The sequence below is a fragment of the Schistocerca cancellata genome, chromosome 1, assembly GCF_023864275.1.
Source record: "Schistocerca cancellata isolate TAMUIC-IGC-003103 chromosome 1, iqSchCanc2.1, whole genome shotgun sequence".
In the NCBI taxonomy this organism is placed as follows: domain Eukaryota; kingdom Metazoa; phylum Arthropoda; class Insecta; order Orthoptera; family Acrididae; genus Schistocerca; species Schistocerca cancellata.
Genome location: NC_064626.1, coordinates 951,393,462 through 951,421,286, shown reverse-complemented (window position 1 = coordinate 951,421,286; position 27,825 = coordinate 951,393,462). Strand labels below are relative to the sequence as shown.

General features: G+C 43.1%; 1 protein-coding gene across 1 annotated transcript in view; it reads right to left on the bottom strand.

Moving 5' to 3' along the window:
• LOC126088246 (uncharacterized) overlaps positions 1-27,825 on the bottom strand; it is a 206,978-nt gene that overhangs the window by 97,803 nt on the left and 81,350 nt on the right. The window lies entirely within an intron of this gene.

The following is a 27,825-nucleotide window of genomic DNA, read 5'->3' as shown; positions in this document are numbered from 1 at the left end:
CCCACGACCACTGTTCTTACGCCTTGCTACGTGGCTGCGTGAAGAACACCATTCATTGTAGACACGTCGTGGCTGCTGTTCCTGCATATACTTTACTTTTCTCTCCGTTTTAATCACATATTGCTAGTATACGACTCTACACACCATGTATGTGTCTTCACAAATATTGGCCCATTCCTTCAAGAGTTTGCAATTTTCAAAAACGACTGAGCATTTCAACAGTTTATTTCTGTGTACGGAAGTTACGTTTTTACGATTTGCGCTAAGGGTCCTAATGCTGTAAGAGGAAGAAAAAATTTAGTCCTTAGTTGAAAATGAAGCTTCAATTTGAGTGAACTATTTAATGTTGCTTTCCACGCTGTTCGCAAAAGTTAAGTCAGCCGATCGTCCGGAGGCTGATAGACACTGGTCCTTTGTCTGATATATTCATGACAAAGAGAATTCATATGCACAGACGAATCGACTATTTCATGTTGTGCTTTTCAGGTTATTCACAGAAATGAATTTATATGATTGTTCGGAAGTTGGTCAACATTAATTCTTTATCTCCTCTATTCATGACCAGCGAATTCATGTCCATGTACAAATAGACAGTTCTATAACATTTACTGCATGAGTCACCGCAGTAATTATATATTCCTTGCTATTTCACGATTTACGTTCAGGAAAATAAGAACAGTTGAGTTCCGCACACAGTAGCAACACTTGAACTGCAAATATCGATCATGCTCTTTGCTTGTAGTGTAGCGTCGCAGAGGACACAGTGGCGTGATCGATTTAGAATCTCACGTTCGAAATCTACCGTTTGGAGCCCGCCGCTTCGATAGGCAAACGTTTTTGGAAATTACCATCTGGGCAAAGATTAATAGTGGAATTCAGCCGTAAAACACTTATGAACGGATAATACTTTGAAAGCGAACCAAGTACTATAGTTACATTAGGGGACGCGCTCTACAAAAATAATACGAATATAAGTTTTAATACGAGAAACAGCACAATGGATACTTTCATTTACCAACAATTAACTGATAGCACCAAGTTACCAATGATTTTTTACGAGATACTTCGCTTCAGACTGACTGCGCTCATTTGTTTCCCCTTTGGTCTCGACAGGTCTATAAACTTAGAATCTGGCAACACATAGTCTACCAAGAGAAACTTAGCTATCATTGTTGGTTGTTTAACTGACTTGAACAATATAGTCTGTTAACGAGTGAAGTTACGTATTTTCCTTAGCCGTCGGGAACAGTCATGTGTACAGTCACTAACGTCAGTATGTTACGAGAAACGCAAATGATGTATAATATCTGTAAACAGTCATCTAAAATTAATTACCTTGGAATGTTTTTGTAACACCTGCATGTCGGCGTGGTTCTTCGAACAGCAGAAGTCACGTCGACACCATAATACAAAGAATAATTATAATTCCAAGGAACAGAGGAACTGTTCTATATTGACACGTAACAGACTATTGAACTGAAAATCGTTCTTCTAAATTTCACATTAACTGCAGCATCTTCAGTCTGGAACCGCGTGACCGCTACGGTCGCAGGTTCGAATCCTGTCTCGGGCATGGATGTGTGTGATGTCCTTCGGTTAGTTAGGTTTAAGTAGTTCTAAGTTCTAGGGGACTGATGATCACAGACGTTAAGTCCCATAGTGCTCAGAGCCATTTGACCCATTTTTAACTGCAGCATCACTCTTCAAGACAGTTAACTCTGTATTTAATAAAACTTATTTCTTATCTTACAGTAACAACACTTGCGTAGCAAAGGTCAGAGATAATAGTTTTCTTCATCGCAGCACGAAATTTTACGAAGTGACTGTAAGTAGAGATATTGCTGCAGTCATGAGCTTTCAATTCGTCTAATTAAATGATATGCTGTTGTCATATCTACAACCAGACATTTAACAAAGACTTCATTCATCAGAGAATGAGCTTGACGCAAAACGACAAAGAAACAAAACGAGAAGTATAGTTACAGTCCGCCTATTTGAAAAACACTTTTGGAAGACAGACAACAGTGCTGCTTTACGTCTAAAAACTGTATACTGTCCACAATGCCTTTCACTGATTGTATAATTGCATTTAGTTCGCCATGATTAGCTAGACACGGAAGTTCTTTCACAAATGAATTACTCCTCAATAGAAAGTAACCGAATGCGCCTCGATAGCCACGGTCGCTACCTCGCTTGTACTGAAGCCTGCGACTCGGAGAAATGCGAGTTCGGAATTTTCATCGTAAGGAAAAGAAAAATGGTAGCATCAGTTCCAGCTTGTATCCGAAAGCTACACGTATGTGTCTCAGCACAAATCACGACCACCAAAGTAAAGGCATCAGGATAGTTGACTTTTAATAATAATGAAGTAAGAAAGAAGCAGAGGATAGGTGAAGGTACTTAGGCTGCGAAAGGTAGCACAGTTCAAATGGCAGAGAACAGTCGAAGTGTTGGGCTTCGCCTTTCTACAGCTTACGAACGAACGAATCCTTCCCAGTTGCTCTACATTTCTGAATCCACTGTGTCACGTATGAAAGGAAAGGGTGGACAGATAAGCGAAGTATCACGCCAGCTTCAAGGTAGAGACCAGCGAAAACTGCTAAGAATTATTCAAAATACTCGAGAACCGCGACGGCTTGTGAGACATTAGAATTTAATGCTGGAGTTGCCAGACGTTGGCCTTCGATGTACCATCCGATCACAAAGACCGGAGAAACTGCCTGTGTTTTGATCACCATACTGGGGCTGCTATAGGCCAAGCATTGTCTTTATGGGAAGTGTCGAAATTGGTAATCCTGCAAATGCAAGAAGACTCTTGTATGATACTCAGATTAAATGGTATATTACCCACCTATAGACCTGACGTCACTTCGAGTCTCTTGCACGTCTGCAGTCTGCAACGGGGTCAACACCACCGTTACACTTTGGTGCACTGTTCGCAACTCTCTTGCAAAGAAGGGGAGCGGCGTGTAGCTTGCATACTCTTTGGAAACCAAAGAGAGGTAGCGACAGGCTGAATAACTGCAGGAAAGCTCTCTCTATCACATACAAATGATCAGATATCCTACAACTTACTTTGGACGACCTGTGACACAAGTTACTGGCAGTAAATACTATACAGTGAAGTCTTATAGCGTCCGCCTCTGGTAGCTGAGTGGTGAGCGCTACAGACCGTCAATCCTAAGGGCCCGGGTTCGATTCCCGGCTGGGTCGGAGATTTTCTCCGCTCAGGGACTGGGTGTTGTGTTGTCCTAATCATCATCATTTCATCCCCATCGACGATCAAGTCGCCGAAGTGGCGTCAAATCGAAATACTTGGACCAGGCGGGCGGTCTACCCGACAGGAGGCCCTCGTCACACGCCATATATATATATGTTCTAGCCATGTGGTAACGATAGTAAACAGGGGACCTGTCGATGACATGGCATGAAGTCTTTGCGAATCACATTACGTGAACCCACTTGTACAGTAGCTATGCCTCGCAGGCAGGCGGGTGAACAATTCACGCAGATGTCGGCATTTGAGAGAGGACGTGTAGTTGGGCTTAAGGAAGCCGGTTCGGGTAACCAGAGAATCACTCGACGTTTGAACAGGAGTGATGTCACTATTGGACGATGTTGACAGGAATGGGTCAAGCGGTCGACCTAGAGAGACGACAGAACGCGATGACCGAGCAATCGTCGGAGAGGCACTCAGATCCCCGGATTCATCGTTATCATCGATGCGACGTGTAAGCTGTGCTTTAGTGACCACAAGGACCATTACTCCTAATAGGCGGCTCACAGAAACGGGGTTGAGTATACGGCGCCCCCTGCGCCGACCACCATTTACCACTGTACACCAGGAAACCCGATCGCCGCGGCGTCGGGCACATAAACCTGGAATCTCATTGTCTGGAGTATAGTTGTCTTCAGTTATGATCCCGCTTCGAACTGAGCCCCTGTGATCAACGAAGGCGTATCTGGAGATGTCCTGGACAGCGGTGGGCTATCAACCTGACTGTCGCCCGCTATGCGGCCCGACAGCCACCAGTGAGGGTGTGAGTGCAATTTCAAGTCATAGCAGGACTCCTTTGGTTGTCACCTTCGGCACAGCGGTACGTCGACGATAATCTACGTCCCATTTTGCTACTTTGCTGCCATTCTAGGCAAGCCATCCTGGGCTTACATTTCACCAAGATGATGCCCGCAACGCACATGGCGAGAATTACTACTGCTAGTCTTCGTGTTTGCTCAACCCTAACTTGCCCAGCAAAGTAGCCGGATCTCTCTCCAAATGAGAATGTCGCCGCGCGGAGTGCCCGCGCGGCCTGAGGCGCCATGTCACGGATTGCGCAGCCCTTCCCGTCGGAGGTTCGAGTCGTCCCTCGGGCATGGGTGTGCGTGTGTGGTTCTTAATATAAGTTAAAGTTAATTTAAGTAGTGTGTAAGTATAGGGACCGGTGACCTCAGCAGTTTGGTACCACGGACAATTGAACATTTGAGAATGTTTGGGACATTATAGGCAGAGCACTCCAACAAGCTTGTGCTACCGCGTCAATTGAACAGAATTTAGCACGATACCCCTCAGGAGGAACCCAGAATCTGTACCAATGCCAAGGCGGATAGTTGCTCGCATATGGGCCAGAAGTGGACCAACGCGTTAATAACTTTCTCAATTTTTGAAGCTCTTTCTCTCGAATAACTCATCCATTCTTCCGAAATTGTAATCATTGGTTTGTCTGTACTTGTACATCACATCTACTGATTACCGTCCCAATCGAAAAATTCCTTCGTGGTGCTTTTTCTTTTTGTCCTACGAGTGTACGTGCCAGCGCAGAAAGGTGGGTAGACGTGTAGACGTGACAGAATGACAGAAATGACTCTCCTGTTTGGACTTGCCCATGACCACACCGTGACTGACGTTGTCTGGCTTGTTTGTGTGTCAACGCGCAGTGTCCATCGTGTCTACAAGGAATGGTGTGCCACTTGCAGCCGTGTAACGCGGCGCAAGACCAGTGATCACACAAGACATCCTAACCGCCAGGAACCGGAGACTATGTGACGCCTCATCAGAGACAGCTGGTTTCACACCCGACAGAAATTGTTGCTGTCTATGAACCAAGGCAGTCTCAATTAGTTTCCGAGCGAGCGTTGTGAAGAGAATTGCATGCAATGGACATTTAGAATCGCGTACCTCACAAAAGGACTTTGGTCACAGCGGCATATGAAGCTGCACATCTTCAATGGGGCAAACAATACAGAAGCTGGACAGTAGCTGACTGGAAGCGCGTTCTGTGATGAGACGGGTAGCGATTTTTCTCCTTTTCGCCTTCGTGCACTGACGGACCAATTAGGCGTTTAAACCGAAGTGTGTTGAGGGTGTCGTTCAGGCTGCTGGTGGTTATCGGGCGTGAACCACGTACCTCTTACCTCGTACCAAGACTTAGGCCTGCTCATTCACGTTACACTGAATAAGAAATGTGGCTATAAAATAATGGGACTGATGCTGTCACAGAGTAAGTATGGATACGCCAAAGAGGAGCAGTCAATACCTGTGAAGCGTGAAGCTTTCTCAGAAGAATTCGGCATCTCTGATGTCTATAGAGAAATCAGTGTGGAAGTGGCCTTCGTTTGTGTAAAAGCCGTTATTTTGTTTCGCTGGAAAAATGATGTGTAACAGAAGAGCAAAGAACTGTCGTGAAATTTCACATGAAACTTGGAAAAACTGCTACTGAAGCCTATCTTTTACTAAAAAGAAGTGATGGCGAAGACTGTTTATCACTACGCGAGTTTTTGATGGGTTCAAGCGTTTCCGAGATGGCCGAGGAAAAGTCGAAGATGACTCACGTCCGGGACGCCCTTCACTATCGAAAGTGCGCGAAATTATGGAAAAAGTATTTAATCCAACTCGAACTGTCCGTCGGTTGACTATTCGATCGATTGCTGAAACAGAGGGAACTGACAAAGAATGAGCAAGGCAAATTTTACGTAACCAGTTTAACATGAGAAAAATGTGTGCAAAACTGGTCCCGAAAATTCTCACGATCGAACAAAAAGAAGCTTGTGAAAATGTTTGTACTCACACTTCGAATACCACTGACAATGATCCTAATTTCTTGGAAAGAGTGACAATATGTGACGGATCTTGGTTTTTCGCTTATGATCGAGAAAAAAAGCGATAATCCATGCAGAGGAAGGAACCAACTTCACCGAGAGAGAAAAAAAATCTCGAATGAGCCAATCAAGACTCAAAGCGATGCTGATCTATTTTTTCAATTTTCATGGAATTGTGTATCCTCGTTGGGTTCCTGAAGGCCAAATTATTAACCAAAATTCCTACCCTGTGGCTATTGTTCAACTCCGGCAGAAAATAAGAAAAGAAAAAAAAAGAGATTCCACTTATGGAAAAACAAGTAATGGATTCTGTATCAAGACAACGTACCGACTCATAATGGACGGTCTGTTTTCTAGCGAAGTATAGCATTCCAATGTTAGACCATCCACCATATTCGTCTCACTTAGCACCGTGTGACTTTTTTCTATTCCTCGAGGTCGAATCAGCATTAAAAGTAACTACATTTTAGTCCGTTGAAGCAGTGAAAGAAAAAGCAGTGCGCGTCACCAAGGAGCTCACAGAGGAAGACTTCCACCGATGTTTCCATCAATGGAAAATTCGCATGGAGCATTGTAGGGACAGAGGAGGGGAGCTTATTAAGAGTGACAATAACTAAGTATGTATTTTTTGAAATAAAACGTTTTATAGCAGTAGTTCCGTTATTTAACAGCCACACCTCATATGAACGACGACTTACATTTCAGTATTCTCGATGACTAGAGTGTCAACCTTCCTTCCATGTCTTCACGATGACTATGCTGCGGATCATGCCCTCTTCAAGATGACGACAGCCGTACATCTACATCTATATGATTACTCTGCAATTCACATCTAAGTGCTTGGCAGAGGGTTCATCGAACCACAATCATACCATCTCTCTACCATTCCACTCCCGAACGGCGCGCGGGGAAAACGAACACCTAAACCTTTCTGTTCGAGCTCTGATTTCTCTTATTTTATTTTGATGATCATTCCTACCTATGTAGGTTAGGCTCAACAAGATATTTTCGCATTCGGAAGAGAAAGTTGGTGACTGAAATTTCGTAAATAGATCTCGCCGTGACGAAAAACGTCTTTGCTTTAATGACTTCCATCCCAACTCGCGTATCATATGTGCCACACTCTCTCCCCTATTACGTGATAATACAAAACGAGCTGCCCTTTTTTGCACCCTTTCGATGTCCTCCGTCAATCTCACCTGGTAAGGATATTCTAACAGAGCAATATTCTAACAGAGGACGAACGAGTGTAGTGTAAGCTGTCTCTTTAGTTGACCTGTTGCATCTTGTAAGTGTCCTGCCAATGAAACGCAACCTTTGGCTCGCCTTCCCCACAATATTATCTATGTGGTCTTTCCAACTGAAGTTGTTCGTAATTTTAACACCCAGGTACTTAGTTGAATTGGCAGCCTTGAGAATCGTACTATTTATCGAGTAATCGAATTCCAACGGATTTCTTTTGGAACTCATGTGGATCACCTCACACTTTTCGTTATTTAGCGTCAACTGCCACCTGCCACACCATACAGCAATCTTTTCTAAATCGCTTTGCAACTGATACTGGTCTTCGGATGACCTTACTAGACGATAAATTACAGCATCATCTGCGAACAACCTAAGAGAACTGCTCAGATTGTCACCCAGGTCATTTATATAGATCAGGAACAGCAGAGGTCCCACGACGCTTCCCTGGGGAACACCTGATATCACTTCAGTTTTACTCGATGATTTGCCGTCTATTACTACGAACTGCGATCTTACTGACAGGATATCACAAATCCAGTCGCACAACTGAGACGATACCCCATAGGCCCGCAGCTTGATTAGAAGTCGCTTGTGAGGAACGGTGTCAAAAGCTTTCTGGAAATCTAGAAATACGGAATCCACTTGAGATCCCCTGTCGATAGCGGCCATTACTTCGTGCGAATAAAGAGCTAGCTGCGTTGCACAAGAACGATGTTTTCTGAAACCATGCTGATTACGTATCAATAGATCGTTCCCTTCGAGGTGATTCATAATGCTTGAATACAATATATGCTCCAAAACCCTATTGCAAACCGACGTCAATGATATAGGTCTGTAGTTCGATGGATTACTCCTACTACCTTTCTTAAACACTGGTGCGACCTGCGCAATTTTCCAATCTGTAGATACAGATCTATCGGTGAGCCAGCGGTTATATATGATTGCTAAGTAGGGAGCTATTGTATCAGCGTAATCTGAAAGGAACCTAATCGGTATACAATCTGGACCTGAAGACTTGCCCGTATCAAGCGATTTGAGTTGCTTCGCAACCTCTAAGGTATCTACTTCTCAGAAACTCATGCTAGCAACTGTTCGTGTTTCAAATTCTGCAATATTCCATTCGTCTTCCCTGGTGAAGGAATTTCGGAAAACTGCGTTCAATAACTCCGCTTTAGCGGCACAGTCGTCGGTAACAGTACCATCGGCACTGCGTAGCGAAGGTATTGACTGCGTCTTGCCGCTTGTGTACTTTACATACGACCAGAATTTCTTCGGAAATTCACAGAGCTGCACGCCTACGTCCCTTGGTGGGCGAAACACACACTAAGAACAGCGTGTGAGACATTTAGAAGACCAGGTTAAACTTAGCAGTTAACATCCCGGTAATTAGGTTATTTTGCAGGATCCAATTATCAATGACTGGCATAACTGAAGAAACTTACATTTATTCTGCTTTGCCGAAATGAGACCATTAACAAGACTAGAGGCGGTGATGCAAAGTGCTACCGTGGTGTCGTCTGTGTTTGCGTAGAGGCAAGTGTCCTCCCGCGAGCGGCTTCGGGCTATGAGGCCGCCCTTGCGCCGCCTCCGTGACCGCCTATGCGGCGGCGCAGAACATTTTCCGCTGGCGCCGGCTATTCCGCCGCAAAGGGCACAAAGAACGGGAATAAAAGTTGAAGCGGCGCCATTCGCTTTACGGCGGTCTTTAATTGCGCGAAGCTGCCCTGGCCCCGGGAAGGAAGGCAGCGACATCAGCGGGCCGTAACACGCGAGATCAAGCCGGCGCCGCTCGTAAAAGAATGCCCGTAAATCTGCCGGCGCCCTCCTGAGGATCCGCCTGCTACAGCTGACGGTCGCAGTCGCCGACCACCAAGTGCCCCTCATTCCTCGGTGGACACGTGTCTTTACGTCACAAACGTTCTCACTCTTCCGCGCGTTATCGGGAGACTAGGGCACAACGGTTCCCGCAAATCAAGAAAAACAGTATCTAACTTAATCACAATGAAAGACAGAAGATAGAGCTTAAATAAACGAAGAAAAAATAGTTCCAAGCATAGAATATATGCCAGAGCTTAGAATATATTTGCGATGCGTGAGTCATATGTTATAGCCCAACTAATGTTAATGTACTATAGAGTGTGTCCCAGGAGGAATGATCGATATTCAGGGATATAACGGGAACTGTCCTTCGAGGCAAAAAATTCTAATAAGCACGGGTTCTAAGAGCTATGAACATTGTTCGTCTTCGATACTGTGAAACAAATGTCTTCTATTGCAAGCTCTTTTTTCCATATTTTGAGAGGTGGTACTATGGACCAAAACAAAAAATTGTCCCGCGAACATGGGCTCTGAAGTGTATACCTGAAAGTCTATAAGAACTTTTTCATCTTTGCTGCTGCGAAACAGCCGGCCGCTGTGGCCGAACGGTTGTAGGCGCTTCAGTCCGGAACCGCGCTGCTGCTACGGTCGCAGGTTCGAATCCTGCTTCGGGCATGGATGTGTGTCATGTCCTTAGGTTGGTTAGGTTTATGTAGTTCTAAGTCTAGGAGACTGATGACCTCCGATGTTCCCATAGTGCTTAGAGCCATTTGAACCATTTGCTGCGAAACACGTCTCTTCTTGGTTCCACATATGATGAGTATTCGGCCTTTCTGCATTTAGTCATTTTAATTCTTGTATTTTGTCATCTTAATTCTAGTACAGGTACTGCTCCTGTGGCCTAAACAAAAGACAGAAGGGACAGTAGTGAACGGTATCTGTCAAGTTTGGCCTGCGTGTTTTCGTCATTTCGTTGATTCAATATTGTATTTCTGCGGGTTAAATAGGCTATCAAACCGTCGTTTGCCGAAACTGCCTAAAAATCACGTCCAGACTGACCATGGTAGCAGACAACTGTCGTTAATCTGGCACGACGAATTGATCCCTTTCTGACTCACCTCTTTCTCCGTAAGTTCTCAGGCATGTCGATTACGCATTCCTGCCTGCGTAGTAGCAATTACTGCAGGCAATAGACATAATGTCCGAAAGACAAACCTACGGAGAAAAGTGCGACCAGCTGCCTTAAAAGTCTGCCTGCCTTAATGAAACCACCGGTGGTTCTTCACGCAATAAATGGAAAAACGGACCACAGAAATTCTTCTGAAAAACGCACAATCGTCACAAAAAATGAAAGCCTGCTCTTGTGTACTGCCATTATGCTTCGATGCACGAGGATAACTTCTGACCAAGGAATTAATCAGCGACTTCTACTGGTTTTAATGCCAGGCCGTAGGTGCTGGAAGATCAGCGCTCTCTTTGTTTAGTAATTCAAAGTTGATGCAGTTCTGTCAAAGTTTCAATTGTCTAATAATTAAATAACACGTTGCTGAGTTACGTGTACATTAATATTCATATATAAAATATTTCTCGTGGAAGTTACTAACAATACTAACAAGCGTTATAGTGTCGCCTTTTAAGCATGCTTCTTACGATCAAACTAATAACACTACTCATTAATGTACGTAATTTCTTTATCTGCTTCCTCGAGACGCTCTAACAGACTGCATTCAAAGTTCCTCCTTTAAAGCGTTCCGTAAAGGGACTAGACAAAGTTACGGTTCGTTATGTAAATTTTTGTAATATCCACTATGTAACAGGTTCCGCTGCGCATTCACTCACGAAATTCGACTGATGTGTTCGTAATTACTTATCACAGTAAACTTGATTATTGGTCTTTGCTCAAAGTGCTACTCGGTTTATGCAAAGCTAGGAAGTAGTAAGGGAAGTCCGGAGCTTTTCTGCTGCGTGCGCGGACTTCCGGTCAAGAAGAGATAGTGGTCGGTGGTCGGGTGACGGTGACGAGGGGTGGGGGTGGGGGGTGGGGGCTGTGTACTTAGGGCCGTGCAAACCGATAGAGCCTGCAACATTATTACCATACTGAGCGCCCAGCCTAATAATAATAAATATAATTATTATTATTATTGTTATTACTACTATTATATTTTTATTATTTTCCTTCCCTCCCCACCCATTCGCTCTTCTCTTTCCTTTTCTTTTTTTCCACGAAGTCTTTCTTTTCTTTCTTCAGACCACTTCACACCTATTTTCTTTCTGCTTTTGTCTCTGAAGTGTTCTAACTGTAGCACTTTAGTTCTGAACGTAATTCTTTCTGCTGCATCTCCTGCCTTCACGTTGTGTATTTCTGAATATTTTGTAACTTCTCGACTTCTCGGATCCAACTTGTAAATATCTTCTCACAGAGATATTTGAATAACTGTTTTGTCACCATATTTTCGCCCTGTATGTAACCCCCCCCCCAAATTTCTTTTCCTTGTTGTTTCTGTTGTTTTTACCTATATTTTCATATATTTCAAGACTGCTTTGATTAATATTGTATCTAAGATTTTCCTCATAATTGTTCTCTGTAATATTTCAAGTTGCTCTAACTTATACACTCCTGGAAATGGAAAAAAGAACACATTGACACCGGTGTGTCAGACCCACCATACTTGCTCCGGACACTGCGAGAGGGCTGTACAAGCAATGATCACACGCACGGCACAGCGGACACACCAGGAACCGCGGTGTTGGCCGTCGAATGGCGCTAGCTGCGCAGCATTTGTGCACCGCCGCCGTCAGTGTCAGCCAGTTTGCCGTGGCATACGGAGCTCCATCGCAGTCTTTAACACTGGTAGCATGCCGCGACAGCGTGGACGTGAACCGTATGTGCAGTTGACGGACTTTGAGCGAGGGCGTATAGTGGGCATGCGGGAGGCCGGGTGGACGTACCGCCGAATTGCTCAACACGTGGGGCGTGAGGTCTCCACAGTACATCGATGTTGTCGCCAGTGGTCGGCGGAAGGTGCACGTGCCCGTCGACCTGGGACCGGACCGCAGCGACGCACGGATGCACGCCAAGACCGTAGAATCCTACGCAGTGCCGTAGGGGACCGCACCGCCACTTCCCAGCAAATTAGGGACACTGTTGCTCCTGGGGTATCGGCGAGGACCATTCGCAACCGTCTCCATGAAGCTGGGCTACGGTCCCGCACACCGTTAGGCCGTCTTCCGCTCACGCCCCAACATCGTGCAGCCCGCCTCCAGTGGTGTCGCGACAGGCGTGAATGGAGGGACGAATGGAGACGTGTCGTCTTCAGCGATGAGAGTCGCTTCTGCCTTGGTGCCAATGATGGTCGTATACGTGTTTGGCGCCGTGCAGGTGAGCGCCACAATCAGGACTGCGTACGACCGAGGCACACAGGGCCAACACCCGGCATCATGGTGTGGGGAGCGATCTCCTACACTGGCCGTACACCACTGGTGATCGTCGAGGGGACACTGAATAGTGCACGATACATCCAAACCGTCATTGAACCCATCTTTCTACCATTCCTAGACCGGCAAGGTAACTTGCTGTTCCAACAGGACAATGCACGTCCGCATGTATCCCGTGCCACCCAACGTGCTCTAGAAGGTGTAAGTCAACTATCCTGGCCAGCAAGATCTCCGGATCTGTCCCCCATTGAGCATGTTTGGGACTGGATGAAGCGTCGTCTCACGCGGTCTGCACGTCCAGCACGAACGCTGGTCCAACTGAGGCGCCAGGTGGAAATGGCATGGCAAGCCGTTCCACAGGACTACATCCAGCATCTCTACTACGATCGTCTCCATAGGAGAATAGCAGCCTGCATTGCTGCGAAAGGTGGATATACACTGTACTAGTGCCGACATTGTGCATGCTCTGTTGCCTGTGTCTATGTGCCTGTGGTTCTGTCAGTGTGATCATGTGATGTATCTGACCCCAGGAATGTGTCAATAAAGTTTCCCCTTCCTGGGACAATGAATTCAGGGTGTTCTTATTTCAATTTCCAGGAGTGTAATTCAGTGCTTGGCTGTCACTGGTATAGAAGAATTCTGGTTTCATTACTGTGTTGTAATAAATTACTTTTGCATTTTTTGATATGTACTTATTATTATAAATATTTTTTGTCATTCTATATGTTTTTTTTGTGTATCTTATCGTTTATGGCAATTTTTTTCTAATCCATTTTCTTGAATTATCTCTCCTAGACGCTTTTAACTTTTCGATGTTTTCTATTTAATCGACTGTAAAAAAATTCTAAGCTTTTTTTGTTAATGATTTGTCTGTAGTAATTCTTAAACTTGTTCTACTGACTGCCTATTCTAAGAAATCGACTTGAATATCTGTATCTGCTAGATTTTCTGATAGTATAGGAAAATCGTCTGCAAATGCTAGGCAGTTTATCTTAATACATTGTTTGTTTCTTCGCAGTTTTATTGGTGGTACATGATATTCTTTTAATTTTCCATTCCAATTTCTTACTATTTTTAATTTGAAACTGAAGACGATTAGAGATAAGTCATCTCCTTGTCTTACGCCCGTATTTATTTTTAAAGAACTTTAGAAATATCCCTTACGAAACTTACTTTTGAGAGAGTAAGCGTTTCAGAATATCTAAGTTGTCATTTTAATTTAACATCAAATTCTAGGGGTACTGTGTCTGGAGCTTCCCTATTCCTCTCTTTCTCCACGTGATAATCACAGCAGTTATATAAAGCAACTTTAATATCTGTAAACATTTATGTTTTAATGTTTCTATGGTGCCATTGTAGCCTGATGATGGCTTATCACTTACATACATGTCTCTAAATAAATAATTTAGTAGTCAATAAATCTTGTGACTCGTAGCAATATTTGAAAACCTTTTCATATTTTTGAAACAGTAACTGTCGATTAATGATCAATATGGGTTCAAATTACATTTATGCTGCTTGAACTTTAATAACTAATGAGGTATCAATGATAACCCGATCCAACTGTGATTATTTGGTGCTCTCTGGATTTTAAAGTGTTATTGGAGATGTGAAAACATGAAAGAAGTGCAGAGATCATGGCTGGCAGAGTTTAGTACTGCACCACCGTTACGTATGACAGTAACGAAATTATGCGTCAAATTTGAAAGTGAAGGACGTGTGCGTAATTTGAAGGAAAGTAATTTGAAGTTGCAGACGAAAGAGGAGCGGTGGACGCAGTGGTACACGCTTTCACGGGATCCCCAAAGAAGTCCGTAGGCCTACGGTAAGCTGCGCGTGGATCAGGCATAAGTAAAACAAGCTTTTACCGCATGTTAAAGCAAGCAAAGTAGAACCCGTACATTCCCAGGTAGCTTCACGCGATGAATGAGGACGATCCGGATAGGTGCCTTCGAATTTTGTGAATAGATTTGCGATAAAGAATAGTTCACTGGTGTCATTATTTGGTCTGATGAGGCGACGGTTAAGCTGGATGGAATCGTCAATTGCCGTAATTGTATGTACTGGGCAAGAGATCATCCCCATGTTACGGAAGAACGAGCTTTCTGGCTTAACAGTATGATGTGGTATGTCTGGCAGATGACTTGTAGGGCCATTCTTTTTTGAAGCACAGTGATACGTCTAAAATACGTTACCATGTTCCATGAAAGCATTGCACCAGCTGTTCACCAACTGCATCGATTTGAAGACCTTATTTTCATCAGGACGGAGCACCGTCACACTGCCATCGTGACATGCGGCAATTCCTGTATGAAACATTTTTTTGGAGGTAGACAGCTCGACAACGAAGTGTCGTGTTCCCACACACATCTCATGATCTAGTGCCTTTAGACTACTTTCTGTGGGGAACTCTGGACACCGTCTACGCCACAAAGCCACGTGCGCTTGATGACATGATGAGGCGACTACGACTACCTGTGAATCCATTCCAGTGGCAAGCATAACACATGGGTGTCGATCTGTTCCGCAGCTTGAAGACGCTGTATTGCTGTCGAAGGTTGACTATGGAAAATTAACAGTAAAAATCATCAATAATATCGCGACAATCTACGTAACCTAAAAAACCATAGTTTCTGTTACTTTTGATAGTTATTAAAGTTGAAAAAGTGTAAACTATCTTGTCGTAGACCCTGTATTCGGAAACAATGGTTAAACTGAAAACTCTTGTAGTGAATTAGGCCTCTGTATTGATACTCAACTGTCTCAAAATCTTCATCATTCATTTAGCTTTAAATATGGGCATAAATATAAATTCTAACTTTCAAAACCTGTTCGCACATTTTTTTCGTATTCTTCAAACAACTTTACGTGGGGAACGACATATTACTTCCTTTCACATATCTTTCGATGTAACTGAACAATGCTTAAGATAATACTATGAAGATAAAGATACTTCTCCCTCATTCCATTTGCGAGTGGAACAGGAAACGGAATGACTTATGTGGTAAACCGTATATCTGCCATACACCGTACCATGGCTTGCGAAGTATGTATATAAGAATGTATGGCATCCGAGAAGTCGTCTTCAAATAGATGTCACCACTGATCAGTTAATCGTGACTCTGGTTCCAATACAATGATGTCAGCCACGGTCTGTATTACAAATGGTCAGAGTAACAGAGAGACAATGGTGAAACAGAACACAGTCGTCATATTGCCGAAATGCAAAATCACAGGTAATAATTTCATTCACCGTTATTCCTGAACAGCTGTTGGCAAGGTTACTCAAAGTACTCCTCTTAGCGGCTTAATGTATTTCGTGAGATAAAATTGAATGAAAGTAGAGTTATTAAAAATAAAGGCGAAAGTAAAAAATACTTTTATATTTGACTATAAGAACAACAATAAAAACGTTGTTACTGTGAATAAATGGGACAATCTATGACTGTGTTGCCATTAATTTTGCTTACTGACTCTTAGATTCCTTACTGCAAGCCGGAAACACTGATGATATACCGCCGATTGCAGTAATATCAGGAAATTCGTAGTAATTGACCGAAAATCATAGAACGATGTGCCATCTGGCGTTCCCAAAGGAAGTGTTGTAGGTCCTCTCCGGACCCTAACACATGTAAACGACTTAGGAGACAATCTGAGCAGATGTCTTACATTGTTTGCAGATGATGCTGTCATTTACCGTCTTGCAGAGTCGTCAGAAGATCAAAACCAATTGCAGAATGATTTAGATAAGATAGCTTTATAGAAGTTGGCTAAACAATAAAAAGTGTGAGGTCATCCATACGAGTACTAAAAGGAATCTGTTAAATTTCGGTTAACGATAAGTCACACTATCACAAGACTGCATTCAACTAAACATTTGGGGAACTTAAACAGGAACGATCGCGTAGAAAATTTTGTAGGAGAAGGCGAACAAAGAGTGCGTCTCATTGGCAGCACACTTAGAAGATGCAATAGGTCACTAAGGAGACTGCCTACACTACGCTTGTCCGTACTGTGCTATAGTATTGATGTGCGGTGTGGGGTCCTTACCACGTAGAACTGGCGGAGGACATTGCGAAAGTCCAAAGACTGGTAGCTCGTTTTATGCTATCGCGAAATAGGGGAGAGAGTGTCACAGAATATGATAAGCGAGTTGGGGGTGGCAATCATTAAAAAAAAAGGTGTTCATAGTTGCAGAGAGATCTTTTCACGAAATTTCAGTCACCAACATTCTCCCCTGAATACAAAAATATTTTATTGTCATCAACCTGCATAGGGAGAAATGATCATCGAAATAAAATACGAAACTCAGATGTCGCAGGGCGAGATTTCAGTGTTGGTTTCACCCCTCCTTGCTGTTCAAGAGTGGAATGGTAGATAAATAGTGTGAAGGTAATTCAGCTGCGCGGGATTAGCCGAGCGGTCTTAGGCGCTGCAGTCATGGACTGTGCGGCTGGTCCCGGCTGAGGTTCGAGTCCTCCCCCGGGCATGGGTGTGTGTGTTTGTCCTTAGGATGATTTAGTTTACGTAGTGTGTAAGCTTAGGGACTGATGACCTTAGCAGTTAAGTCCCATAAGATTTCACACACATTTGAACAAGGTAGTTCGATGAACACTCTGGCTGGCACAACGTGTGAACTGCGGAATGGTGATGGAGATATAGTATTTCAAATGGAGTTCATCATAACTGTGTGGTTTCGTTCTGTATGTTAAATATGCAATCTTCTTGAACGGAAAGACAAGGAATGTATTCGGGTTCCGAAATTGTTATAATTATACGTATTTCACGAACATTCTGTTTTATTTTCCTTAACTTTCATTCGAAAAATGAGAAAGCAAGCACTAATGGATACAGGCACTGAATAATCGAAAAGATCTCTAGAATGAAGTCTTTGTTGTCTAGACCAGTATTTTTTAATTAATTACCAATGTAGGCACTACTGTTTTAGACATGTTTAAAGTTCCATAAACTGTAGCCGACAGACATTCTACCGTTACAAACTGCTTTTGCTACGAAGAAACTGTAGAGGGCTAGAAAGACTTTAATTAGCCAGTTCTGAGTGTCGGGTAACGCAGAGAGTGGCGCTGTTTGCCACCGGTAGTGATCCCGATGTAACATCACTCCTCGCTGTTGTCTGTCAACTCGGAACACTCAACGCTACTTCGCGAAGGAATAAACAAACAGGAGAGTTTGCTTCTGATAGCTGAACTCCACTCCCAAACGAGGCTGGCTGCGTTTGGTTTCAGCGCAGAACGTAATTTCCTCTCTACGTAGACGAGAGCTGCTCGCAAGAGAAAATTAAAATAGCCTTTTACCTGCAGTACGACTCCCTCTTAAAATAATGATTCCTAGTAAGAGACTTTTTCAATACTACAAATACTAAAATCAATAATTTCATCTCCATTGACAGTCTGAACCAACGATGTTTGAAATGTAATGAATATAGTGAAAATTTGCAGAAGCAATTCGTCTGCATTTCGTAAGCCAACATTCCGCGTGTAGCGGACGACAGCGACAGCGAATGTTAACGTGGGAAAAACGACTGTTTGGAAAACTTCTTTTGGGATCAGGTTCGTGTGATTTATCTCGCCATGGTCATTTCGCTGGGTGTATGTTGGAGGAAGTAATAATTGCCTAACACATCTTCAAATCCAAAATGAGATTTTCACTCTGCAGTGGAGTGTGCGCTGATATGAAACTTCCTGGGAGATTAAAACTGTGTGCCGGACCGAGACTCGAACTCGGGACGTTTGCCTTTCGCGGGCAAGTGCTCTACCAACTGAGGACGGGGCGTGAGTCGTGCTTGGGCAGCTCAGTTGGTAGAGCACTTGCCCGCGAAAGGCAAGTTCGAGTCTCGGTCCGGCACACAGTTTTAATCTGCCAAGAAGTTTCACATCTTCGAATGTCTGCCCTAGGAATTTTGACACTACATATCTCTCCCACTTATATAGGCCTATCATTGACGTCTGTCCAGACGAACCTCTTAAAAAACAAGAATGATCTGTGGCTTTTCCAATCACTTGGAACACTTGGTTTCTTCAGCGCTGTTAAAAAAAGAGCAAGTTCTTTCGTATAATCGATAAAAAATCGTACTGGAATCTGGTCAGATCCATTTGCTTTTTCTTTGATGCGCCTTCGAGAGAGGACGACGCTGATTGAAATCGCTGACCGGCTATCCAGGTTCATGTTTGCTGTGTCTTCCCTAAAACCCCCACGGAAAAATGCCTGGGTGAAAGAATGACCCGTATTACGATCTTCACAGGTGATGTAATTTTGGTAGACTGAATTCAATAAAACGATCTATTATTTTTCGTTTTGGTGCCAGAAAGATCAAAGAGTGACTGTGTACAGGGTGTTTCGCAATTCTTACTATTGGCTTCTAGGGGTTGTAGAGGAGACTTAACAGAGAAAATTTTGACAGAGAACCTATGTCTTGTAACGCATCGTTTGAATATAAAATAAATGTGAAGATAAGATCACTTTCAAATCTTCCCCTCCGCGGTAATTACATAAAGGAAGCAATGAGCTCTGAGCTGTGTGCTCTACAGAAATCGGTGGCATGGGCAATGTCTCGATTACTCATCGTCGGTTTCTCTTCTGCGACACGAAGGACGCCCTCCTCATGTGGAGAGAACGGCGTGTCCATGGAGCACCACGTCAACCCTGGTAGTGGTCAACATACCAGTTGCTCGCAGCCATTGTAGTAGTGGGACGAAAATGGCACGCGATGTCATAATTACAACGGGGATCCGTTTGCGTGCGTACCGATCTGAAAGAGATCCGATCTTCAAAATTATTTTATATCCAAAAGGGTTATTTCCGGACATAGGGTCATTTCCGGACATGGGTTCCTGATCGAAACTTTATCCACAAAATCCCCTCTGTAACACTTAGAAGACTGTAATAGGAATTGTGAAACAATATGTGGTTTTTTATCTGTTTATTGTCTTTAAGTAAGACCAAAACTTTTAGTGATTTTTCGCCAGTTCAGACTGCAAAATTTTACTTTGGTACTAACCGAAGGCTTCTTGCATGGCATCCGTACTGTTGTTTTGGCTTTTGTTTCCTAACAAGAATTTTATTTAGTTTATATCTATGATAAAACTCTCATTCCTTTCGTAGTAACTTTATAATACGACTATTGATCCACGCTACGAGGTCCCTTGCAGTATTTATCAACACATATTTCTAAAGTCTACTGTAGAGTGCTTCCGAATTTTGTCAACAAATACTCATCAGCTAAGTCCCGAGGAAGCTAGTCGTAATATGTCACTTGTGTATTTCCATACTTGCTAAGCATAACATTCACATTTACACTTACAAATCCAATGGCCACTGATTCTCTCCTGTACGGTAACTAAATCCAAAGGTTTCGGTCTGTTGGTTAGCAGGATGCCTAGGTATTACTCTCTTGAATCAGTTCTCTAAGACATCGTACAAGGTAATTTTCATAAACGACGTTCAGAACAATGTCACACAATTCCAGTTTTTGGTACTCTTTCTAGGAGCATGACTCTCCCATTACATAGCTGGGTAGCTGAAATTGCTCCCCTATTAAAAGCCACGAACAGAAAATTTTCTCGCGATATTCCCCAAGTTTTCTTTGAAATGTTCTACCATCTGAGGCAGGTGGCCGATAAAGAATACTTTCACCATGTTTAACCTACCTTAGCCTCTCACCTTCATCCAGATTACTTTGCATCCGAAATATGTATTAATCCCACTAAATATTACTGAGTTCTTTGCGGCAATACATAAGCAGCCACTACCGGAATTCAGTCTAGTCTTATACAATCTAATCGGAATTTAAAATTTCCCTGCTATTCACTACTGATTTCAGTCAGGGTTGGGTATAATACTGCCAATAGTAAGACTAATTCTCAGACTTCACGGCGCACGCTCCTGCAGTTAACTAATACCACATTAACATTTTCTTCTTCGGATCTGCAAGGACGTATGTTTTTTCTGATTCTGCTGATCTGTTCTCCTCTCCGATTACGACACTCGTTTCACTATCGAGCTAATGAAGGGTTAGCCGGGCGGTCTAGGGCGCTGCAGTCATGGACTGTGCGGCTGGTCCCGGCGGAGTTTCGAGTTCTCCCTCGGGCATGGATGTGTGTGTTTGTACTTAGGATAATTTAGGTTAAGTAGTGTGTAAGCTTAGGGGCTGATGACCTTAGCAGTTAAGTCCCATAAGATTTCACACACATTTGAACATTTTTTTTTTTTTTTTTTTTTTTTTTTTTGAAGGGTTCCGTCACGCTAAAAGGAATGTGCGCGTGACATGTATTCAGCTAACAGTAGTTATTCAAAAATTGTTGCGTGAGTCCGTTGAGAAAGCATCCAATATTTTTCAAGTTCTGTATCAAAACATGAGCGGTGCCGTATAATATGTACCACAGTAACAAAGGTACAAAATCATTTTGGCCATTTTGCTTATGCTACTCATGTAATTAGTGCCAAGTGTGTTATTTATAGCGTGGATAGTTTTTCATCGTGTCTTCTTGTTGGGCAGAAGATAACTGGACGGCTAAGAACGACTCAAGATAAATCGATATCGCCACATAATACTCCACTGTCGACTCTCCTTGTCTGCCAGAAACGTTACGCAATGTTATGTAAAACAGCAGTATCATGAATCACCAAACCAAAGATAATTCTCGTGTTCAATAAGTGGCATAGTTGTAGGCCTATTATCACTGACCGTTCTATTATAGAATTATGGGTCACTTTTCATGCATGCGTATTACCGGCCTTTTTGGAGAATGAAAATCTTCATGAGGGAATCAATATGGTTTCCGAAAACAGAGATCTTGTGAAACTATGGTCTCTCTCTTTGTGAGAGATATGACAACCTGGGGAACGTAAATAATAATGTCCAAGTTGATTCAGTGTTCCTTGCAGTATTCCAGACGGATCCACACTGACGCTTAGTGAAATAAGTTCTTCGACTTCTAGGTTCCATTCAGAGGGTCGCAGTAGACAGAACTCAACGCGTCGTCCGTAAAGGCGAGAACCGATTAGGTGCAAGTGTAGCTCCAAACGCGCACGAAATGAGCACTGTAGAACCGTTCTCTTCACTATGTACACAATAGATGTGACGGATTACTAAGGCAACTCCGTGAAGCTATTCGCGTATAAGCAGTTCTATGTATGGAAGTTGTACCGAAAAGGAGAAAGATTTGCCGATGGTCGACGCCTGGTGCAGCAACTGGCAGTTGAACCTCAACATAAATAATTCCATTTCACATAAACAAACAGAAATCCCAATTATCATTCGATTACGCTCTTGGTGATAAATCACTGAAGACAGTAACAACTACGATATATCTGATAACATCCATTCAGAGCAACCAAAAGTCTATCGATCACGTAAATCTAGTTACAAGAAAAACAGAATCCGATTTTAGTGTAATGTAGTGACTGAGGCTTAAGTATTTTTCGTGAATGTGGGAACCTTACTTGTTGGGATTAAAAGGAAGAGAGAAGATCGGTATGATAGCAACACTATACCCTCCCTCGTCGCTGCAATGCCTTAATCCCAAAGTTATTTTACTCGAACTTCACATCCGTCGATTGCATGGAAAAGTTTAGAAGAGCCATAAAATCACACGCTTCCGCGCGTGACATAAAATTATAGAGTCGAAAAAGAGTCGGTACTGAAATTCGTCAGTTGTACCAAAAAGTTATAGCACAGAATTCTCTAGTGAAAACGCTGTTTAGCTGCTGTGTTTTTTTCCGTCCAAAATACGAACTTGTGCGTTCTGTTTTTACATGTCTGTTTTCAACAATAGACAAAACGGAGGATCTTGTGTTTTCTCTCAATACAGCAGAGCCCCTGTGTTTCCTGGGGTGTGGGCGCTAGCTAATATTTACTTAAAAACGGAATATTCAGCTAAATAACCAGGTAGCATCTGCAAGCAAAAATACAGCAGACAGCCTAACTGGCGGCTATCAGACTTGCAGATTCCACTGCACAGCGACTGCAAAATCAGTTCGCAACGTATCCCAGCGTCTTGTTGCCTGAGTAGCGAGACAGACGCCCAGAAAATATTTTCCAGCCCAGAACAATTACGTACCTGTAAACAAAACCAGATTCAGTGTACAAGTGTAAAGTGTCGTATCTCGTCTTTAAGTGGTTAAGTGTATAATTTTGTAAAGCTGCTAAAAGCTCAGATTGTGGGATCTTAATATTCTATATCTTCATGGACGTGCTGGAACGTGATTGACATAGGGAACTTTTCTTTCAGTATATGTTTCGATTGTCCTTATCCTGTTTACGATTGGTGATAGGGCACAATTAATATCCCTCTGCGTGAAGTACCATCGTAAATATTCAGAATCGACCTGAGGTACTCAGCAAAATCAGATAAGTGAAATTTTTGAGCCATAGTTCAACAATATATGAACTTCTTTCATCGAAATTATCTGCTAGTAGATACACTCTAACATTTCTGTCGAAAAAGGTGGCCAAATGGTGAGACACTGGACTCGCATTCTGAGGACTGATGTTCCAAATACCTATCCAGCCATCGAGATTTAGATTTCTCTAGATCACTTAAGGCGAACACCTGAGGTGGTTCCTTTGAAAGGAACGTAGCCAATTCCCTTCCCCATCCCCCAATCCGAGTTTGTCCTCCATCTGTAATAACCTCGACATCAACGAAAATTTAAACCACGATATCACTTACCTCGACATCAACGAAAATTTAAACCACGATATCACTTTACCTTCCAGTATTTCTTTGATACTATGCCATAATTCATAGAAACCAGTTTTAAAAACTTTTACGTCTCTAAGCCACGGCAGTTCGGTTAATACACTCGAGTATTCGAAGAACTGCCACGACCACTACCATCACGAGCCGCGCCACCAGAGTTCTCTGTGTAGTACGGCGCTCCTCCTCTTATAGATGATGTAAACTCCTATCTAAAACTTTCAGAGATGAATAGAAACGACATCTGCGTTGATTCAAGCAATTAATGGATGTAATAACATCAGCAGTCATGTGCACCGAAAGACACCACTATTACCATTCCTGTCTTCCTTACCATGTTCTTTGTTTCACTCATCCCAATGCTGGTCCCTAAGTCCTATATAACAGAATATCAAACGATTCTTATATACCGTGATTCCAATATGATGAAGGACCCACAAACATCGTAAGGTTTTCCAGAACAGATCATCATTTCGTAAGTAATCTATTTTGTGAAATATCGTATCATTCAACCAAGCCTGTTACCTAATGACTGAAACTAGGCGATTGTACTGACATCTGTGTTCGCCAGCGAAGTTTTTCGTTATTTTACTCGCAGTTTTGGAGCTACAATTCCGACGGTTCCCCATAGAAGAATGAGTGTTCCAGCCAAATGAAGTTAACAGCAACCAATGATCAATATACTGGAGCCCAGCCATCACACTGTTACAGTGTAAGTCAAAAGGGGAGCAAATTTTCACGTTAGCATAAATATCAACGTATTCCGATGAAAGGTTTCTTCTAGGCATTTAACCTGTTAGAGGACAGGCGTGGCATTTGCGAACCATAGAAGCATGCTAACAAGAACGCGTCGAATGTGTGGAAAAGCAGATTTCGAGAATTAACTGGACACTGACACAGATATTCCGCAAAGCGACGCCAGAGAGTAGCACATTTTCCTTAGGAAGCACAATGAAAGTAAAGAGAATTGCAATAACGTTTGCGTCATGAACAATAACGAAGTCGTGGAAGCATTAGTAGCAACAAACGTACTGCGATATTTCTGCGTCCCTTAACATCTGTCAGACTAGATAACGAAAGGCTTAGGAACAAACTTTAAAAGGAGAAAGAAATGTTGAAAATAAATATCCTCCCGACTGCGTAATCACTGGAGGGTGATCAGTTGTTCATTTAGGCGGAAACGAAAAATCGCCCGTGGCCTATCCAAAGAAATCATATCGAAGTGACTTACGGAAACCACGGAAACCTAAATTTGCATGCCCAGGAGAGAATTTGAACTACACTGCCTCCTATACAATTCCAGTGTGCTAAGCCGGTGTACCACACCGCTCAGTGAACAAAAGTTAGTTATGGCCAAGCTTTCTTGGTGTACGTGAAAGCATTACCCCTGATCCCACTTGCCCGACGAACCTGTAGGTCTTCTCCGCCGGCTCAGACAGAGCTGTCGACCCAGCTCGAAAGGAAAGAATCACAACTTCAGTGAGGAAAGAAATGAAAAATATCCGTCAAACTTTTTGCGCAGTTTCAAGATCTACTACGTCGGAACAACTCAAATGTCCTTGTTTGTCTCGAAGAATTCTGTAGGAAGCCACGGAACAACTTGCCAACGAAACTGTTTGTTCTTATTATGAACCGAGAAAGTATAACAGGAAGTTGTGCTGATCGATTTAGTTTTTGGTAAAGCGTTTGTGACAAATGATAGTACTTTGAGGGGAAATTTTTTTGTTGCATTCAAGTGTTATTTGCGATACCTTTCTTTAGACTTGTGTTCTGTTTAAGCAGTTCAAGGAAACTTACAAGTGCTAGGTTGGTTGGTTGATGTGGGGGAAGGAGACCAAACTTCAAGGTCATCGGTATCATCGGATTAGGGAAGGATGGGAAGGAAGTCGGCCGTGCCCTTTCAAAGGAACCATCCCAGCATTTGCCTGAAGCGATTTAGGGAAATCACGAAAAACCTAATTCAGGATGGCCGGACGCGGGATTGAACCGTCGTCCTCCCGAATGCGAGTCCAGTGTGCTAACCACCGCGCCACCTCGCTCGGTACAAGTGCAAGGGCCAAGTGCAATATCGAATAGTTCATTTACACAAAGAAGGCACGGCAAGAGTTAGAATTCTCGTAAGCAATTTATTTCGTTTGTGTAGCCTCGGTCTCAAGAGAAAACAGGAGACATCCACCACGGGAAACACTTCTCAAGCATCGGACAGTCTCTGCCCTTACAACCAATGGCACAGCTACTATAAGCAACGATAAACTACTGCTAGAAGAGAATCACTGGCGACTTCCGAGGTTTGGCTATAAAACAATGGGACTCATTTTGTCGCAGATTATGTATTAAGATGTATGAACGGAAGATAAACGACCAATAATTGTGAAGCCTCCTCAATCGAATATTGCCTCTCCGGTGTCTGGAGACAGATCAGTGAGGCCGAGGCCTTCGTTTGCCTAAGAGTTGTTTTTTTTTCGGAAAAATAGTAAGTGTAATATCAGAACAACGAACTGTCGCGAAGTTTCACGTGAAACGCGAAAACAACTGCTATTGAAAATTATCTTTTACTAAAAGAAGCGATGGCGAAGACTGTTTATCGTGTACGCGAGTTTTGAGTGGTTCAAGTGTTTCCTAGACGGCCGAGATGAAGTCGAAGATGACCTTTGCCAGGAAGTCCCCTCAACATCAAAACCGGATGGTTCAAATGGCTCTGAGCACTATAAGACTTAACATCTGTGGTCATCAGTCCCCTAGAACTTAGAACTACTTAAACCTAACTAACCTAAGGACATCACACCCATCCGTGCCCGAGGCAGGATTCGAACCTGAGACGGTAACGGTCATGCGGTTCCAGACTGAAGCACCTAGAACCGCACGGCCACACCGGCCGGCTAAAAAACCGGATGAAAATGTCGAAAAAACAAGTAAAATGATTCTGTCTGACCATCAGCTGAGTATTCGATTGATTGCTGAAACATCGTAAAGTGTTTGCAAAACCGGTGCCGAAAATTACCACGGTCGAACGAAAAGAAGATCGTAAAAATGTTTGTACTAACACTTTGTATATCCCTGGAAATGATCCTAATTTCTTAAAAAGAATGACAATATGTGACTAATCCTGGTCCTTTCACTTATGATCCAGGAAATAAGAACCAATCGATGCATTTGAATTGACAATCTTCACAGAGACCGAAAAAAACTCACATGAAAAAAAAAATCAAGATTCTATGATGATTTTTCTTTCTATATTCATGTAATTGTTTATCTTCCCTGGCTTCCTGAAGGCGAGACAGTTAACCAACATTACTACCGTCAGGTTCTTGCTCAACTCCGTGAGAAAATTAGAAAAAAAAGACCCGAACTGTTGAAGAACAAATAATGGGTTCTGCATCCAGACAACGCACCTGCCCATATCGCGTTGTCTGTTAAGAGGTTTCTAGCGAAGTACATCATCCCAGCGCTAGACCACCCACCTCATTCTATTGAACCAGCACATGTCAATTATATATTCACCTAGGTCAAATGTGCATTAAAAGGAACAAGATTTCAGTCCGCTGAAGGAGTGAAAGAAAAAAAGGCATGAGTCGTCAAGGAGCTCGTAGACAAAGGCTTCCAGCACCGTTTCCATTAAGGGAAACTTCGCATGGAGCGTTGTAGGTACAGAGGAAGAGAGTATACTGAGAGTAATAACAACTATATATATATGGTGTTACAAAAAGGTACGGCCAAACTTTCAGGAAACATTCCTCACACACAAAGAAAGAAAATATGTTATGTGGACATGTGTCCGGAAACGCTTACTTTCCATGTTAGAGCTCATTTTATTACTTCTCTTCAAATCACATTAATCATGGAATGGAAACACACAGCAACAGAACGTACCAGCGTGACTTCAAACACTTTGTAACAGGAAATGTTCAAAATGTCCTCCGTTAGTGAGGATACATGCATCCACCCTCCGTCGCATGGAATCCCTGATGCGCTGATGCAGCCCTGGAGATTGGCGTATTGTATCACAGCCGTCCACAATACGAGCACGAAGAGTCTCTACATTTGGTACCGGGATTGCGTAGACAAGAGCTTTCAAATGCCCCCATAAATGAAAGTCAAGAGGGTTGAGGTCAGGAGAGCGTGGAGGTCATGGAATTGGTCCGCCTCTACCAATCCATCGGTCACCGAATCTGTTGTTGAGAAGCGTACGAACACTTCGACTGAAATGTGCAGGAGCTCCATCGTACATGAACCACATGTTGTGTCGTACTTGTAAAGGCACCGAAGTCAACATTACCTTCCTTCAATTGGGCGAACTGGTGGTGAATCGAGGAAGTACAGTACATACTGACGAAACTAAAATGAGCTCTAACATGTAAATTAATCGTTTCCGGATACATGTCCACATAACATCTTTTCTTTCGAACCTCCGCCGGAACCAGCCGCACAGTCCATGACTGCAGCGCCCAAGACCGCTCGGCTAATCCCGCGCGGCACAAAAATTGTTAAATTGGTGTTAAATGCGATGCTTCCT